The following is a 10,611-nucleotide window of genomic DNA, read 5'->3' as shown; positions in this document are numbered from 1 at the left end:
TGACAATAAATTTCACATGCTGTTGTGCAAATGGAATAGACAACAGGTGGAAATTATAGGCAATTCGCAAGACACCCCCAATAAAGGAGTGGTTCTGCAGGTGGGACCACAGGCCACTTCTCAGTTCCTATGCTTCCTGGCTGGTGTTTTGGTCACTTTTGAATGCTGGCGGTGCTTTCACTCTAGTGGTAGTCTACAACCCACACAAGTGGCTCAGGTAGTGCAGCTCATCCAGGATGGCACATCAATCCGAGATGTGGCAAGAAGGTTTGCTGTGTCTGTCAGCGTAGTGTCCAGAGCATGGAGGCGCTACCAGGAGACAGGCCAGTACATCAGGAGACGTGGAGGAGGCCGTAGGAGGGTAACAACCCAGCAGCAGGAGGAGCACTGCCAGAGCCCTGCAAAATGACCTCCAGCAGGCCACAAATGTGCATGTGTCTGCTCAAATGGTCAGAAACAGACTCCATTTTTTTTTTTACCTTTATTTTACTAGGCAAGTCAGTTAAGAACAAATTCTTATTTTCAATGACGGCCTAGGAACATTGGGTTAACTGCCTGTTCGGGGGCAGAACGACAGATTTGTACCTTGTCAGCTCGGGGATTTGAACTTGCAACCTACCGGTTACTAGTCCAATGCTCTAACCACTAGGCCACCCTGCCGCTCCATGAGGGTGGTATGAGGGTCCGACGTCCACAGGTGGGGGTTGTGCTTACAGCCCAACACCGTGCAGGACGTTTGGCATTTGCCAGAGAACACCAAGATTGGCAAATTTGCCACTGGCGCCCTGTGCTCTTCACAGATGAAAGCAGGTTCACACAGAGCACGTGACAGACGAGACAGTCTGGAGACGCCATGGAGAACGTTCTGCTGCCTGCAACATCCTCCAGCATGACCGGTTTCAGTCATGGTGTGGGGTGGCATTTCTTTGGGGGACCGCACAGCCCTCCATGTGCTCGCCAGAGGTAGCCTGACTGCCATTAGGTACCGAGATGAGATCCTCAGACCCCTTGTGAGACCATATGCTGGTGTGGTTGGCCCTGGGTTCCTCCTAATGCAAGACAATGCTAGACCTCATGTGGCTGGAGTGTCAGCAGTTCCTGCAAGAGGAAGTCATTGATGCTATGGACTGGCCCGCCCGTTCCCCAGACCTGAATCCAATTGAGCACATCTGGGACATCATGTCTCGCTCCATCCACCAACGCCACGTTGCACCACAGACTGTCCAGGAGTTGGCGGATGCTTTAGTCCAGGTATGGGAGGAGATCCCTCAGGAGACCATCCGCCACCTCATCAGGAGCATGCCCAAGCGTTGTAGGGAGGTCATACAGGCACGTGGATGCCACACACACTACTGAGCCTCATTTTGACTTGTTTTAAGGACATTACATCAAAGTTGGATCAGCCTGTTGTGTGGTTTTCCACTTTGATTTTGAGTGTGTAAATTTGATTTCCATTGATCATTTTTGTGTGATTTTGTTGTCAGCACATTCAACTATGTAAAGAAAGAAGTATTTAATAAGAATATTTCATTCATTCAGATCTAGGATTTGTTATTTTAGTGTTCCCTTTATTTTTTTGAGCAGTGTATATATTTTTACATGTATTTAACCTCTTGTTTTTTGCACTCACCAGTTTCTATATACACAGTACCAGTCCAAAGTTTAGACACACCTACTCATTCAAGGGTTTTTCTTTATTTTTACTATTTTCTACATTGTAGAATAAAAGTGAATACATCAAAACTATTAAATAACACATATGGAATCATGTAGTAACCAAAAAAAGAGTTAAACAAATCAAAATATATTTTATAGTTGAGATTCTTCAAAGTAGTCACCCTTTGCCTTGACAGCTTTGCACACTCTTGGCATTCTCTCAGCCAGTTTCACCTGGAAGGCTTTTCCAGCAGTCTTGAAAGAGTTCCCACATCTGCTGAGCATTCTGCGGTTCAACTCATCCCAAACCATCTCATTTGGGTTGAGGTCGGGTGCTTGTGGAGGCTAGGTCATCTGATGCAGCATTCCATCACTCTTTGTCTTGGTCAAATAGCCCTTACACAGTCTGGGGGTGTGTTCGGTCATTGTGCTGTTGAAAAACAAATGATAGTCCCACTAAGCGCAAACCAGATGGAATGGCGTATAGCTGAAGAATGCTGTGGTAGCTATGCTGGTTAAGTGTGCTTTGAATTCTAAATAAATCACTGACAGTGTCACCAGCAAAGCACCCCCACACCATCACACCTCCTCCTCCATGCTTCACGGTGGCAACCACACATGCAGAGATCATCGTCTCACGAAGACACAGTGGTTGGAACCAAAATTCTCAAATTTGTACATCAGACCAAAGTACAGATTTGAAACCAATCAAATGTCCATTGCTTTTGTTTCTTGGCCCAAGCAAGTCTCTTCTTCTTATTGGTGTCCTTTCGTAGTGGTTTCTTTGCAGCAATTTGACCATGAATTCCTGATTCACATTGTCTCCTCTGAACAGTTGATGTTGAGATGTGTCTGTTACTTGAACTCTGTGAAGCATTTATTTGGGCTGTAATCTGAGGCTGTTAACTCTAATGAGCTTATCCTCTGCAGCAGTGGTAACTCTGGGTCTTCCTTTCCTGTGGTGGTCCTCATGATAGCCAGTTTCATTATAGTGCTTGATGGTTTTTGCGACTGCTCTTGAAGAAACTGTGTAAATATTTGTATGGACATAACACGATTCAACAATTGAGACATAAACTGAACAAGTTTCACAGACATGTGACTAACATATATTGAATAATGTGTCCCTGAACAAAGGGGGGTCAAAATCAAAAGTAAGAGTCTGTATCTAGTGTGGCCACCAGCTGCATTAAGTACAAGCAGTGTATCTCCTCCTCGTGGACTGCACCAGATTGGCCAGTTCTTGCTGTGAGATGTTACCCCACTCTTCCACCACAGCACCTGTAGGTTCCCGTTTCTGGGGGGAATTACCCTAGCCCTCATCGTCCGATCCAACAGGTCCCAGACATGCTCAATGAGATTGAGATCCGGGCTCTTCGCTGACCATGGCAGAACACTGACATTCCTGTCTTGTAGGAAATCATGCATGAACGAGCAGTATGGCTGGTGGCATTGTCATGCTGGAGGGTCATGTCAGGATGAGCCTGAAGGAAGGCTACCACTTGAGGGAGGAGGATGTCATCCCTGTAAAGCACAGCGTTGAGACAACAAGCTCACTCCACCTCCAAATCGATCCCGCTCCAGAGTACAGGCCTCGGTGTCATGCTCATTCCTTCGACAATAAATGCGAATCCCACCATCGCCCCTGGTGAGACAAAACTGCGACTTGTCAGTGAAGAGCACTTTTTTCCAGTCCTGTTTGGTCCAGCGACGGTGGGTTTGTGCCCATACTCAACATTGTTGCCGGTGATGTCTGGTGAGGACCTGTCTTACAACAGGACTATAAGCCCTCAGTCCAGCCTCTCTCAGCCTATTGCGGACAGTCTGTGCACTGATGGAGGGCAGTTGTTGTTGCCATCCTGTACCTGTCCCGCAGGTGTGATGTTTGGATGTACAGATCCTGTGCAGGTGTTGTTACATGTGGTCTGCCACTGTGAGGACGATCAGCTGTCCGTCCTGTCTCCCTGTAGCGTTGTCTTAGGCGTCTCACAGTACGGGCATAGCAATTTATTGCCCTGGCCACATCTGCAGTCCTCATGCCTCCTTGCAGCATACCTAAGGCACGTTCACGCAGATGAGCAGGGACCCTGGGCATCGTTTTTTGTGTGTTTTTCAGAGTCAGTAGAACAGCCTTTTTAGTGTCCTAAGTTTTCATAACCGTGACCTTATTTGCCTACTGTCTGTAAGCTGTTAGTTTCTTAACGACCGTTCCACAGGTGCATGTTCATTAATTGTTCATTGAGCAAGGATGGGAAACAGTGTTTAAACCCTTTACAATTAAGTTCTGTGAAGTTATTTGGATATTTACGAATTATCTTTGAAAGACATGGTCTGAAAAAGGAACATTTTTTTTCTGAATTTCCGTCCTGGATGGCAGGAAGCTTGGCCCCAGTGAAGTACTGGGCCATACGCACTACTCTCTGTAGTGCCTTATGTTCAGATGGTCAGATGCCAAGCAGTTGCCATACCAGTCGGTGATGCAACCGGTCAGGATGCTCTCGATGGTCAAGCTGTAGAACTTTTTGAGGATCTGGTGACCCATGCCAAATCATTGTTCCTTGGCTGAGATGGGAGAACAGTCTCTACAGCACTTCACCAATCTGGGCTTTATGGGAGAGTGGCTAGACAGAAGCCACTCCTGAAATAAAGGCAGATGAAAGCATGCCTGGAATTAGCAAAAAGTCACGGGAAATCCTCTGAGATCATAAGGCAAAAGATTGTCTGATGAGACAAAAACTGAACATTGTGTCCTGAATGCAAAGTGCTATGTCTGCAGAAAACCAGGAAAAGCTCATCGCCCGTTTAACACCATCTCTACTGTGAAGCGTGGTGGTGGCAGCATCACGCAATGGGTATGCTTTTCAGCAGGACTGGGAGACTGTTAAGGATAGAGAGAACAATGAATGGAGCTAAATACAGGCAAATCCTTGACGAGAACCTGATTCAAAGTGCCAACAACCTTAGACTGGGGCAAAGATTTACGTTCCAACAGGACAATGAATTCCATTTCTATGTTTGTCTATGGCTACTTCCGGCGCCGACAGAGATGGCCGCCTCGCTTCGCGTTCCTAGGAAACTATGCAGTATTTTGTTTTTTTTTACGTATTATTTCTTACATTGGTAACCCAGGTAATCTTAGGTTTCATTATATACAGTCGGGAGGAACTACTGAATATAAGAGCAATGTCAACTCACCATCATTAAGACCAGGAATATGACTTTCGGGAAGCGGATCCTGTGTTCTGCCTTCCACCCAGGACAACGGATCGGATCCCAGCCAGCGACCCAAAACAACGACGTCGTAAAAGAGGCAAACGAAGCGGTCTTCTGTTCAGGCTCCGGAGACGGGCACATCGCGCACCACTCCCTTGCATACTACTTGCCAATGTCCAGTCTCTTGACAACGAGGTTCATGAAATCCGAGCAAGGGTAGCATTCCAGAGAGACATCAGAGACTGTAACGTTCTTTGCTTCACGGAAACATGGCTCACTCGAGAGATGCTAATGGAGTCGGTGCAGCCAGCTGGTTTCTTCACGCATCGCGCAGACAGAAACAACCATCTTTCTGTTAAGAAGAGGGGCGGGGGGGTATGCCTTATGATTAACGAGACATGGTGTGATCATAACAACATACAGGAACTCAAGTCCTTCTGTTCACCTGACTTAGAATTCCTCACAATCAAATGTCGAGGGAAGGGAATTCTCTTCAATTATAATCACAGCCGTATATATTCCCCCCCAAGCAAACACATCGATGGCCCTGAACAAACTTTATTTGACTCTATGCAAACTGGAAACCACAGGCTGCCTTCATTGTAGCTGGGGATTTTAATGAGGCTAATCTGAAAACAAGACTCCTTAAATTGTATCAGCATATCGATTGCGCAACCAGGGCTGGTAAAACCCTGGATCATTGTTATTCTAACTTCCGCGACACATATAAGGCCCTCCCCCGCCCCCTCCTTTTGGAAAAGCTGACCACGACTCCATTTTGTTACTCCCTGCCTACAGACAGAAACTAAAACAAGAAGCTCCTGCGCTCAGGTCTGTTCCACGCTGGTCCAACCAATCTGATTCCACGCTTCAAGACTGCTTCGATCACATGGATTGGGATATGTTCCACATTCCTACCAACAACAACATTGACGAATATGCTGATTCGGTGAGCGAGTTCATTAGAAAGTGCATTGAAGATGTCGTACCCATACAATTCCAGAAACCGTGGATTGATAGGAGCATTCGCGTGAAACTGAAAGCGCGAACCACTGCTTTTAACCAGGGCAAGGTGACCGGAAACATGACCTAATACAAATAGTGTAGCTATTCCCTCCGCAAGGCAATCAAACAAGCTAAGCGTCAGTATAGAGACAAAGTAGAGTCACAATTCAACGGCTATGACACAAGAGGTATGTGGCAGGGTCTACAGTCAATCACGGATTACAAAAAGAAAACCAGCCCCGTCGGGGACCAGGATGTCTTGCTCCCAGACAGACTAAATAACTTTTTTTGCCCGCTTTGAGGACAATACAGTGCCACTGACACGGCCCGCAACCAAAACCTGCGGACTCTCCTTCACTGCAGCCAAGGTGAGTCAAACATTTAAACGTGTTAACCCTCACAAGGCTGCAGGCCCAGACGGCATCCCGAGCCTCGTCCTCAGAGCATGCGCAGACCAGCTGGCTGGTGTGTTTACGAACATATTCAATCAATCCTTATCCCAGTCTGCTGTTCCCACATGCTTCAAGAGGGCCACCATTGTCCCTGTTCCCAAGAAAGCTAAGGTAACTGAGCTAAACAACTACTGCCCCATAGTTCCGTCATCATGAAGTGCTTTGAGAGACTAGTCAAGGACCATATCACCTCCACCCTACCTGACACCCTAGACCCACTCCAATTTGCTTGCCGCACAAATAGCTCCACAGACGATGCAATCTCAACCACACTGCACACTGCCCTAACCCATCTGGACAAGAGGAATACCTATGTGAGAATGCTGTTCATTGACTACAGCTCAGCATTTAACATCCTGGGTCTCAACCTCGCCCTGTGCAACTGGGTACTGGACTTCCTGACGGGCCGGCCCCAGGTGGTGAGGGTAGGTAACACCATCTCCACCCCGCTGATCCTCTTCACTGGGGCCCCACAAGGGTGCGTTCTGAGCCCTTTCCTGTACTCCCTGTTCACCCACGACTGCGTGGCCATGCACGCCTCCAACTCAGTCATCAAGTTTGATGGCCTACAGGGATGAGCTGAGGGCCCTCGGAGTGTGGTGTCAGGAAAATAACCTCACACTCAACGGCAACAAAACAAAGATGATGATTGTGGACTTCAGGAAACAGCAGAGGGAGCACCCCCCTATCCATATCGATGGGACATGTTACTGACCGAACCCTGGCTCTACGTACCAATCTCTCGTGACCCCATTTTCAAATCAGGCAACACCACATGGTTTCGTGATCCCAAGTTTGGGAAACCGTGTCCTAAAGTATCAAAAATATATTGTAAAACTCAACAAAGTCACAGATGATTTGGACATGATATGCGTAAAATGCTAATATAGGTACCATGACTTGAATGGGATTTGTGCCACAAATGCCTAGGAAAACAAAACCAAAGCATGGATTGCTGTCATCCATTTTCCATAGACTGCGTACAGGGTAAGAACACCAATATATCAGTGTGTAATTTGGGTGAACTATCCCTTTTAAGCCTTGGTTTTGATCAATCAGCATTGGTTTTGACCTCAAAATACTTTAAAACAAATTTTATTCCATGTTCTAAAGAGTAAATTATAAATTGAGAGACCCTTGCACTTGCAATCCACCATTTGCAAAGCATTGCATCTCTGCCAAAAGCAACCAGCCAGAGCCGCAAGCAGAGATAATGGTGGAATTTTCTATACCGTAAACATTTTCTATTGCTTTCTATACCGTCTCTGACATGGTGTCTTTAATGTTGGTGACACTCACAATAAAGTAGGGATGCTTTTCTCAATTTCTCAACTCAATTACAGCTACTACACAACTATTGTCTTTATCCTCTTTACTGTACACAGTAGACTGTCATTTACTGGGTGAATTGTGGATTGTGCTGTTTTTGTTCTATCCTAATGTCACATCTGAGATTTTTTTAAATTAAAAATCTATGAGAAAATGTGGGCTTTTATGAAAACTACAAATCTCTAGATAACTGATTAAAATATGGCCAATATAATCAGAAATCATTGTGTTTGATTTATATGCTTGAAAATGTTTTTTCTATGTACAATTTGCTCAAGTGAACTTGAACTTTTCCAATGTAATACTTCAATCAATCAATCAATAAAATGTATTTATTAAGCCCTTTTGTATTTATTAACCCCTAGAAAGGCAGGAACCTAGGAAGAAACCTAGAGAGGAACCAGGTCTGAGGGGTGGCCAGTCCTCTTCTGACTGTGCCGGGTGGAGATTATAACATGGCCAAGATGTTCAAATGTTCATAGATGAGCAGCAGGGTCAGATAATAATAATAATAATCACAGTGGTTGTAGGGGGTGACACAGGTCAGCACCCCAGGACTAAATGTCAGTTGGCTTTTCATAGTTGATCAGTTAGAGTTAGAGAGAGAGAGAGCTTAAATTCACACAGGACACCAGTGTATGGGTACTGTATGATACCTGATAAAGGGCCCCGGGCCCCTGTCTGCTACTTTATTAAGCCTTATGTGCCTCAATGTACGAAGAGGATTAAATAAGTAAGCCTTGCTGTACTGGTTCTCATCACTACGGATACACTCAAGCAGTTGTCGTCCCCCAAGTTCTAAGGATAGATATCATTGGGAAGTAATGATCAACTGAAAAAGGCTCTGTTTCAGTCATTTGTTTGTCCGGAGGTGGGAAAGGAATGGTTTGCATGTGGTTGTAAGGCTTTGGCAGCCTCGCTCCTTTAGTGCGTCAGTCCCGGGTCTTGTTGGTTGTCCTCTGTGAGTGTATTCCTGTGGTAGTGTTCTGTGCTCGACAACCTAATCCGTTTTTAATTGGGGCATGAGGTTGTCTTTGGATGAGGGGCTTCTCCTTTGTAATATGGGGTCTTGTAAAGAGGTGTTGCTCTGGGCATGTGATTCTTTGTCAACCATCACACCTCGTTATCTGCCGCTACGCCAGGGTCTCTGTCAGGTCCAGAGCATTTCATAATCAGCCGCTTGCTTTTCATCCTTCATGTCCACACGTGCAGCACATATATTATTTTTTATTGAGTTGGAGAGAGCCATATGATTCAAAACACAATCCAATAGTTTTATATCTACATCGATGTGTAATAGATTTTGAAATGTACAGAGTCACTTGAAAGTTTTCACCTAGCAACAATTATATTTTCATTGTTTCACGTTTCACCCATCACATTCAGTGAAAACCCCCCCAAAAACAGTCATTACTTACCCCCCATACCAGTTTGGTGTTTGGTATTTTATTAGGATCCCCATTAGCTGTTGCAAAAGCAGCAGCTACTCTTCCTGGCGTCCACACAAAACATGGAACGTGACATAATCATTAAACAGGTTTTAATAGACAAGAACAGCTCAAAGACAGAACTACACCAAAAAAATGATTTTAAAGGCACACCTAGCCTACATATCAATACACACACACAAACGACCTAGGTCAAATAGAGGAGAGGCATTGTGAGGGGTTGCTTTGTCTTGTTTTTTTTTTTAAACCAGGTTTCAAACCAGTTCATTTATGCTTTGCAATGTAAAGAATGTCTTGGACATAAAAAAAAGTAGAAATGTTATCATGTAATTAAGCAAATAGAGACAAGCCATTCCCAAATAAAACCCAGCAATGTGTCACATCGGAGCCCTAAAACATGACTCGGGGTCAGTATAGAGGGGCTACCCAGGGTCTGATTTAGCCTTCTCTAACATTGGAAAGAGCAGCCCTCGCCTTGCCTCACCTCGCTCAAGCGCCATTCTAAACCAACTGTCGTTTCCACTACCACAAACCATCTGTCATGATGAACACCTATTGAGTTCTTCAAGACGGAGAGGGGCTTCCGTAACCTCACCTCGTGTTTATACTCTTGTTCCTTTCTATTTATTTTGCTTAAACCAAACAGGAGTTTTAACTCAAAGCCGACGCAACGCAACGTTGCTCTAGCACAACATTCTTGTGGGTTTTCTCCCCATAGCCAGACAGGAATATCTATTACTCTAAAAACCAATAGGGTGTGCCAATAGCGAACACTTTATTAGTAAAAGTCAAGAATGTTAGATTGAGGATCGGTGGTGACCTTTTGATGTTATCAGAGCAGTTTATAGGCAGACATTGGTGTCACAATAGGATCTTGGATTTTTTTAAAGGACATTGTTTATTTCATGAGAGGTGCAGATTTATGTTACACATGGTACATGTCCAGCACAAGTGTAACAAATCTCTAAAGTACATCAACTTGATATGGTTCGTGTTTCTGATCAAATGAAAAAAGAAAAATGTCTTTGCACATTTTGAGGAAAACAATGATTCTTTCATTTTCTAAGAGCCATTAACCAAAAATGCATGACCTAACACCTAATCTTTACAATTCTACAGAGACCACTGAGAAGGTTTTGGATTTCAGAGTCTGCTGCAATGAACAAGGGAATGACCTGGAATTTGTGTGCGTTGATGTCAATACTTGATGTAACGGTTTTCAGTAGACTTGCATGTTATGAATTTTATGAGACAGACTTTGTTTCAAGTGCTCGGTTAACCCTTGTCAAACCTGCAACTGATTCATTCTGGGATATCTGTTTTGATAGTCCCGTCGAAGAACCTTGGAGAATGAGATGAAGGACTGTGGCTTGCCATGGAAAGCTGTCCTCAAAAATACTGAAGATCAGAAGCAGTGGCGCTCTCTTGTGTAAGCCTTGTGTCCCACATAGGAACGAAGAGGATTAAATAAGTTTTGATAGTCAGTTAAACTATATCGGCTGTATAGT

The sequence above is a fragment of the Oncorhynchus masou genome, chromosome 13 (assembly GCF_036934945.1).
Source record: "Oncorhynchus masou masou isolate Uvic2021 chromosome 13, UVic_Omas_1.1, whole genome shotgun sequence".
In the NCBI taxonomy this organism is placed as follows: domain Eukaryota; kingdom Metazoa; phylum Chordata; class Actinopteri; order Salmoniformes; family Salmonidae; genus Oncorhynchus; species Oncorhynchus masou.
This window is presented reverse-complemented; position numbering follows the sequence as displayed.